This window comes from Pelophylax lessonae (genome assembly GCF_965119305.1).
Source record: "Pelophylax lessonae genome assembly, chromosome: 5".
NCBI lineage: Eukaryota > Metazoa > Chordata > Amphibia > Anura > Ranidae > Pelophylax > Pelophylax lessonae.
In genome coordinates, this window is record NC_138772.1 from 341,557,146 (window position 1) to 341,566,859 (window position 9,714).

The window sequence follows — 9,714 nt, forward strand, 5'->3', positions numbered from 1 at the left end:
GCCTTATGGGAAAGGGGGCTGCTATAGGTGAAGAACACAATAGCCAGCTATAGTGTCTGACCACCAGTATTAGGGGTAAGAATGACAGAAAAAACATCTAAAAATTCTGTAGTTGTCTTCAGAAAAAGAGTAAAGCAATAACCTTAAAAAAAAAGTCACCTGTTCCCATGCCAGCTGTAAAGACTGGGATTTCCTCCTACTTTGGGGAAATTTCCTTTCACTCCCTGTTGTGTTTCAGAACCCAAATTGTCGAAGGGGATTGCAGACTGAAGACCTGGCATTGTTTCCAATACTTTCTCACTGTATCTAAAGCTAGGAAAACGTTTTGGCTCTCGATCCACTTTTTCTTGTAAGTTGATGATGTTATCCATATCCCCATGTACTTTGGAGGAACACAGTTAAAACTGTCTGTGTAACATTTCTATAAAATATTGAGTATATGAACAGAAAAGCTTTCCAGGAACTGTGATAGTTTACCAAAGCCATTTCTCCCGCAAGATAGTGTTTTCAATAAAGAGAAAAAAATGACAAGAATGTAACTATTACACTAACCAACTAATGTAATAATAAAGTTACTGTCACGGCTTTCAGCATCATGTATCTCTCAAAGCATTTTAATGGGCCACCCAGATGTCAAGTAATATTTCTCTGCTCTGCCCCAAACTCATACACATTACACTGCTGCTGCGGTAATGCCTGCAATTTTACAATACATTGAATTCACTTTGAGACATTTTCCAGGACGAAAGTTAACTGCTGGATCGTGCTCTGTATTACAATTTCATAATGTTAAATCTCCAATAAACAAGCAATTTTATTTCTTCTGCCATATATATTTTTCAGTTTGTATCAGTCACCCATGCACTGCGCATTCAAAATGAATACATTTAAAGCAGTATTAAACCAAAAAAACAAAAATGTAATACAAAGCAGCTTACCAAGCCTTAAATGTGGTGGCTGTATAGGTTTTCTTTTAGGCTTTTTCTTTATTTTCATTTGGTGATCGGGCCAGTAACATAGCCTTCCTGTCTTAGGCCCCTTTCACACTGGCTTTCCGATCAGGTCCGCCTGTCGGACCTGATCTGATGCTCCATGCAGCCCTATGGGGCAGCGGATGTCAGCAGAGACATCTCCGCTGACACCCGCTGCTATCGATCCGATCCGTTAAATCCAGACGGATGGAAACCCTATTTTCCATCCGTCTAGAGGATCGGATTGGATAAAAATGGACAGACGGTCCATTTTCATCCGATCTCCCATAGAGGAGAGCGGGATCTCACTGGTTTGTCTCTGCAAAGTAAGCGCAGACAGAGCTGTCATCTGCCTGCTCAGCAGGGATCGGTGGACCTAATCGGACGTTCATGCACCCCTATGGAGCAGCAGTGGGGACATGTCCGCTGACACCCGCTGCTATCTGATCCAATCCAATCCTGTCCGTGAAATCCAGACAGATGGAAACCTTATTTTCCATCTGTCTGGAGGATCAGCTCAGATAGCATCGCATGAAAACGAACAGGCGTTCTCCCATAAAGGAGAGCGAGGATCTGACAGCTCTGTCTCTGCAAAGTAAGCGGAGACGGAGCTGTCATCCGCCTGCTCAGTGGGGATCGGCAGATGGATCCCTGCTGGGCAAAACGGAGTCCGCTGGGCGGAAAGCCCACGTGAAAGGACCCTTAGGATGTCTCCACTCTGGAGCTACAGAGACACCTTTGGATAGCCACATGGAAAATCTGGGGAGAGGGGAGAGTTCGATGAACTAGCGGATTTAGATGGACTTGACAAACAAAGACGCACTCCAGCTAACACTTTTTAGGCAGTTACAGGAACAATTTGTTCCCTTTTCGGGATAAAAGTTTTACATAAATGAATAAAAGCTGATAATTTTAAGCACCCGCTGGTTGAATAAAAAAAAACTGCCTCATTTATTGCCAGCTTACCCATATAAGGACCAGGCCTATTTCTGACACTTGTTGCTTACAAGTTAAAATAAGTATGTTTTGCCAGAAAATTACTTAGAACTCCCAAACATTATATATATATATATATTTTTTAGCAAAGACTCTGGAAAATAAAATGGCGGTCGTTGCATTATTTTTTGTTACGCCGTATTTATGCAGCAGTCTTTCAAACACAATTTTTTAAAAAAAATAAATAAAACAGTAAAGATAGCCACATTTTTTTGTATAATGTGAAAGATAATGTTACGCCGAGTAAATAGATACCCAACATGCCAAGCTTCAAAATTGCGCACGCTTGTGGAATGGCAACAAACATTGGTACTTAAAAATCGCTATAGGTTACACTTTAAAAATGTTTACAGGTTACCAGTTTAAAGCATACAGAGTAGGTCTAGGGCTTTTATTGTCCCAAGCATTTATCTACAATTGGCTAGAAGTGCTTAACCACTTTAGCCCCGGAAGATTTGGCTGCTCATAGACCAGGCCCTCTTTTAGGATTCGGCACTGCGTGACTTTAACGGACAAATTTGCGGTCGTTCGAAGCTTTACCCAAACAAAATTGACATCCTTGTTTTTTCTCACAAACAGAGCTTTCTTTTGGTGATATTTGATCACCTCTGCGATTTTTATTTTTTGTGCTATAAACAAAAAAAATGTCAAAATCAAAATTTTTTAACATTTTATGCCAATTTGTTTTCTGCTGCAAATTTTTGATAAAAAAAAAATCGCAATAAGTGTATTTTGATTGGTTTGCACAAAAGTTATTGCGTTTACTAAACTATGGGAAAGATTTATGTCATTTTTATTGTTTCTTTTTTAACTACTAATGCGGCGATCTGCGATTTTTTTGCGGGACTGCGACATTGCGGCACACAGATCGGACCCCTGACTGACATTTTTGACACTTTTGGGGCTACCAGTGACATTACTACAGTAATCAGTGATATAAATATGCACTGTTACTGTCAAAATGACACTGGCAGGGTAGGGGTTAACTTTATTGGTGATCAAGGGGTTAAGTGTGACCCTAGGGGCATTATTCTAACTGTCAGGGGGCGTGGCTTGTTAGATCATCACAGAGACATGCGATCCTATATAGCAGGATCGCACAGCCTCTGTGTTGATCGAAGGGAGAATGACAGACGGGTGTGTTACATTAGCCGTCTGTCTTTCTCCCTCTGCTGTGGGAGATCGCGAGTGACCGGCGGACATCAGAGCCAACGGTCACTCGCGCTAGCTCCCCAGGGAACAGGCGGCTGAGTGAGTGATGTACACATACGTCACTTTGCCCAGCAGCTGCAGAGTGCCGCAGTATATGTGCGGTGGGCGGGACGCAAGAGGTTAAAGTGTTTCTAAAGTAAATGTCTTTTTTTTCACAAAAATTATTATTTTTTTTATACTTGCAAAACCATTGCACAGAGCAGCACCAATTCTCTTCTCGGCTGGTGTTCCTAGCTCCTCCTCTTCTTCTTCCTCCTCTTCATCCAGTGGCCCCATAGAAAGCCACTTTCTATGGGGGGGGGCACTTGTGCTGGCTCACTTCAGAGCCCATCTGCCTGTATCCATAAACACAGACAGCGGAGAATGGCCCTGTCACAGAATTAGATTGACTGTAGCTGGAGCTGTGAGGAGGGACAGAGCAGAGAAAGACGCTCTTGTGCACATCACTGGATGGCGATGAGGCTCAGGTAACTATAAAGGAAGGCTTTTGGGGGAGCTAGATATAGAAGTTTTTTACCTTTGTGCATAGAATGCACGAAGGTAAAAAAAACTTCAGCTTTTAGGACCACTTTAAATCATATGGTTGACTGCATAGTTTAAAGCTGTTGAACAACGGATAGATTCCATGAAGCCGCACCTCAATGCAGATCCACTTGTATTGGAATGAATTGCAGTCTCAGCCTGGGCTCCCGCCAGGCTATCCCCCAACGCGTTTCACTCCCTTGGAACTTAATCACAGGGAATTATAAGCAGTTTTTAAGCAGTTACAGCAAACCTTTTTTCTTTTTCCTTTTTTTTAGGATAAAGGATTTACATAAATAAAAGTTCACCATTGTAAGCATCCCTGCTAGTGTTAAACAGTTTGTCTCATACCTGTATCTGATACTTTCTGCTGGAGAGCTTGTTCTTTTGAAAAACAACAGACTTACTGGCCAAATCACCAGATTAAAATAAAGAAAGTAAGTCTAAAAATGAAAGCTATTGTAACCATGAAATAAATCTCTAAATGGGCCAAGTCTGCCAGGGAAGGGGAGGTGGTGGGAAAAAGAGAACCCCCCCCCCTCCAAAAAAAAGGGGGGGGGATAGGGACAAATCCCAGCAGATGAGGAAAATGTGGATTTTAATGTGCCCAAAATACTGAAGAAAAACGGGTCTAAACAATATATAAGTTTTATTGAAACAAAAAAAATATATATAATAAAACCAGACATTGAAGTGCAACATATCAATGGTGTATCCACATAGCGTAACACATCCTGCTGTGCGGGGGATCAAATACTTTCTATTCCAGATACTAACTCCCCACCCAATTTCTCTATTGTAGCCATAACATCTAAGAAATGGTAAGTTGCAAATTAATAAATATTTGCTTTTGGCTTTAGTAAATCATTGGGCAGGTAAAACAGTAAACATATATAATGTGAATTTTAATCGTCATTTGGCTGTTTTCCTTGATTTCCACTTAAATATACTTTCTAATAACCCTGAATCATAACAGCCCAGTTATTGTACCAGTTCACAAATGTTTCATCCAGATATTTTACCAGCCCTAATAAAAAGAAAGTGATTTACGAAGGGTCTGTTGTGCCACCAATTATGTGAACAAGTTAAACTGCCAGTTGCATTAAAATGAAATTTCAATTATTTGGTCTTTGAACTTTAACCTGATTGTCCAAAGGAAATGCAAGTTCACATGAGGTGAGCCTTGATCGTTAACCCCCACATTATCCAGTTCAATTTTGCCAAGTTCAATATCTTTGAACTATGAGTGGTGTTCCCTTTTGTCTGCTTTAATTATTGCAGTAAACTAAACTACTGAACTATTAATGCAGTTATAATGTCTCTGGTATATAAGCTAGGCTTTGAATTCACTAATCCTATTAAGTCATCAGTCATGGAAGACAGTTTCAAAATGAGTGTGCTTAGGACAAATGGTGACATGAATTTCTTGTAGAGGCTCCTCTATTAAAATTATTCATTTTTGTAAACAAGGTGAGTGAATCATATCTACTAACCAAGGCTTTGCTTGTTGTCTCTTCATTTGCTTAAGGCAATGGTTCTCAACCAGGGTTCCATGGAACCCTAGGGTTCCCCCAGAGGTTGCTAGAGGTTCCTTGAGCAATGAGCAATTTCTGCCTCTCAGATAAGTTCCCCTGACACCATTGTTCTTTTTAGCTATCTGGAAGAAGGTAATTCTTCTCAATGTCCACAAGTGTAAGATCCCTTTAACATGGCTTTCCGATCCGCTCCGCCTGTCAGTTTTTCAGGCGGACCTGATCGGATGCTCCATGCAGCACTATGGAGCAGCGGATGTCAGCGGAGACATCTCCGATGAAACCCGCTTCTATCCGATCTGATCCTGTCCGTGAAATCCGGACGGATGGAAACCCTATTTTCCATCCGTCTGGAGGACCAGATCGGATAAGATCAGATGAGAATGGACAGGTGGTCCATTTTCATCTGATCTCCCACAGAGGAGAGCGGGGATCTGACCGCTCCGTCTCTGAAAAGTAAGCGGAGACGGACCAGTGCTGTATCTTGGCCTAGGCCAACAAGGCCCAGGCCTAGGGTGGCACTTTACAGGGGGGCAGCAAAAAAGTGGGCACTGATAAGCTTCACTGATGGGGCTGCATTGATATTCTGCACTAATGGGCACTAATGGGCTGCACTGATGTCCACTGATGAGGCTGCGATGACTGCCACTGATGAGGCTGCGCTGATGGCCACTGATAAGGCAGCACTGATGGGCACTGATATGATGCACTGATAGGCTGCACTAATGGCCACTGACGGGGCTGTACTGATGGCCACTGATGAGGCCGCACTGATATGCTGCACTCATAAGGCTGCACTGATGAGGCTGAACTTATGGAAACTGATGGGGCTGCACTGAAAAACTGGTTGTAGTCTGTGGTTTACAGATAACAGGGCGGGTCATAAGCATGAAGGGGTGTGGCCTTTACAGGAAGGGGTGGGTCATATTTAAATTAGGGGTGTCCAAGTTTAGTCAGGCCTAGGGCAGCACAAAACCTAAATACACCACTGAGACGGACCTATGATAAAGTGTGGTGGAGTGCTGCGCTGCCTCTTTCAAAGTGCAAAGTGGAGACGGACCTGCTCAGCGGGGATCAGCGGCGCCCCGCTGGTGTGAAAGGACCCTAAGGAGCATTCATCCCACTGACCATCACACTAATATATCATGAGTTGTAAATATAGTCATTTTTAGCAGGGGTTCCCTGAGACCTGAAAATTATTTCAAGGGTTCCTCTATGTTTAAAAGGTTGAGAAGGCTTAAGGTATTGACTGATGAGCAGAATGTTACTATTACACCTTAAACAAATTGAAAGTATCTCCTTACCATTTTATGTATTCGGATCACCAGCATTCTTTAGGTTCCACTATTTATTCTCTGAATATTCCAATAATGTTCTACTTTCTTGACCTTTTTTTTTTTACTGAAAAACAGAATTTTAAAATATAGTTTTAATTAACAACATCATTACATAATAACTATGTATTATTTAAGCATTTGAAGAAAATACAACAGATCCTGGACTGGACTAAAACTGAACTGAACTGAACAAGTTGGCTCTGTCACACGAAACTATGTAACTGTATGCCATTTTGCGGGACCACTAGCGGGGGCACACGCACGCGTTGATTGGCTACAGGGAGAGTCGATCAGTGGGTCAGGTGGCTGTGATTGCTCCCCGTGGAGACAGAACGGCGGTCTGCCATTGTAAACACGGCAGACCGCTGTTCTGTCAGTTATGAACACAGGAATCCTGTGTTCCTCTTATTTGGGAACACAGGTCTCTGTGTTCAAGCAGCAAGCCCATCCCCCACACAGTTAGAAAGCACCCCCTATGGACACACTTAACCCTTTGATCACCCCTGGTGTTAACTCCTTCCCTGCCAGTGTCATTATTACAGTAACAGTGCATATTTTTAGCACTGATTACTGAAGTAATGTCACTGGTCCCCCCAAAAGTGTCAAAAATGTCAGTTAGGTGTCCAATCTGTCCACCGCAATGTCGCACTCCCGCTAAAAATCGCAGATCACCGCCATTACTAGTAACAAATAAATAAATAAAAAGGACATAAATCTTTCCCCTAGTTTGTAGACACAATAACTTTTGCGCAAACCAATCAATTTACGCTTATAGGGTTTTTCTTTTTTACCAAAAATATGAAGCAGAATACAAATTGGCCTAAAATGATGAAAAAATACGATTTTTATATTTTTTTTAGTGGGAATGTTATATAGCAGAAAGTAAAAAATATTGGGTTTTTTTTTTCAGAATTTATAGCGCAAAAAATAAAAATTGCAGAGGTGATAAAATACCACTTCAGATTTCAAATATGACAGCCTGTACAGATTAAAAAATACCAATATACCAAGCATTTAATATCTGTTCAATAAGGTAAATATATCACTTGATCCTGCCAGAAATCCAGTGCTGTCCTGTGTACTTGGCAGCCTTATCTCAAACAATTATCTGGTAGTGTATTGGGACTACACCACAAATCACTATAGTAGAGATGAGAAAAGGGGGAGTTGTTTTGTAGTCCTCACACACTTCCTGTCCGAGGGTGATAGCGCTGCTCCCTATTAGATACAGTACAGTAAGTGAGCATTGCAATGCTCAGCAAGTGCGTTGCTGGCAGGATCACCAGTTAAAAATAAAGGAAAAGAGCTTGAAATAAAATAAAAAAGACGTACAGTCACTTAATATAAGGACTAGTGAAATGCAATATAATACATTTTCTTCTTAAATTTAGATAAATTATTATAAAATGTTAATAAAACAAAAATTTTGGGTGCTCAAAATTTATGAACAGCTTAAGTGATCTAACAAAAGTCCAAATAAAAAAATCCCAATAAAATCACATTTATATGAAGTTTAAAAAATAGAAAAATGTATTTATATCTAAAAAAAAAAGAAATAAATAAATTTAGAAATAGCTGTCCTGTGAAACTACAGAGTGGTAAAATTTTACAGCAGGATATGAAGTAAAAAAAAAAAAAAAAAAAATGGATAAGAAGCTTAGAAAAAAAAAAAAAAATATATATATATATCTCTCTCTATCTATCTATCTATCTATCTATCTATCTATCTATCTATCTATCTATCTATCTATCTATCTATCTATCTATCTATCTATCTATCTATCTATCTATCTATCTATCTATCTATCTATCTATCTATCTATCTATCTATCTATCTATCTATCTATCTATCTATCTATCTATCTATCTATCTATCTATCTATCCATAAATATATATATATATATATATTTATAATATAAATAAATATATCTATATTGAAACTACTGTTAGGGCTCTTTCCCATGGGCGGTCCGATCAGATCCGCCTGTCAGTTTTTTAGGCGGATCTGATTGGATGCCCCATTCAGCCCTATGGAGCAGCGGATGTCAGCAGTGACATGTCCGCTGACACCCGCTGCCATCCGCATCCGATCCTGTCCGTGAAATCCGGACGGATGGAAACCCTATTTCCAATCCGTCCTGGGGATCGGATCGGATGCGATCGGATGAGAGCGGACAATCGGTCCGCTCTTATCCGATTCCCCATAGAGAGCAGCGGGGCTCTGACACAGTGCGGAGAGGGAGCTGTCATCCGCCAGCTCAGCGGGGATCGGCGGATCGATCCCCGCTGAGCAGAGCATGATCCGCAAACGGAATGCGGACCGTGTGAAAGAGGCCTTATACACCTTGATAAATTGCATGAAGTTATAAAAATGTCCTTTTGGAAAAACAAAGTGCCTGTTGATAAATATTTTTTAAAAACCTTATGCTGCCATTTTTTCAATAACCATTAGGACCACTTGTGGAATATTATTGCTTATGATGATTATTATAATTTCGTGGTTTCCAAAAGAACGCACCATGGTAAAAATGTTACACAATATTTTGCCGTCACATGAATAAATCTTTTTCAAACACTTTAGCTGCAGAATTTTCTTTTCTGTCCACAAGATATGGGGTTAAATAATTGCAAAAGATAGGACATAATTGTGGTATGTGCTGAAAAGACATACATCTCTGCAAATAAATTTATCACCAAGGTAACGTGCATTACGTATGCTGATTTTGAATGTCTTGTTGCATTTCCACAGCAATAAACCATCGAAAGGGTGATGTTGTGTGTCAGCAGAGCCCTAACATTCTTATATTGCTTTTCCAGACATAAAGCACTTCTCAGAGACTGTGTATGTCTAGAACGATTTCCATTGTATCCGAGTCTGTGCACTAGACAACCCAACCTATTCAAATCTTCACTGGCTAAATTATATAAAAAAAAAAACATTTCATTGCTTAAATCATAGAGTTAAAGCATTAAATACCAGTTGGATTTCAGACGTCTTTCTATAGAAGTTTTTTTTTTTTTTTTCCAGGCTCTGACAGTCACAAGGAACAAAGAAACAAAACTTTCAAACATGGAAAAAAACAGTGACAAGGTAACATCTTGCATCAAAGAAAAAAACATGAAGTATGCCATTGTTGAACACT

The 9,714-nt window shown here is 40.3% G+C and overlaps 1 protein-coding gene across 2 annotated transcripts in view; it reads right to left on the reverse strand.

The window, feature by feature from the left end:
• ATXN1 (ataxin 1) overlaps positions 1-6,634 on the reverse strand; it is a 296,018-nt gene extending 289,384 nt beyond the window's left edge. For both annotated transcript variants that reach the window (XM_082257559.1, XM_082257560.1), the window contains exon 1: positions 6,538-6,634. The gene's annotated coding sequence lies outside the window, so the exon portion shown is untranslated. The remainder of the gene's footprint in view (positions 1-6,537) is intronic.
• Positions 6,635-9,714: the final 3,080 nt, after the last annotated feature.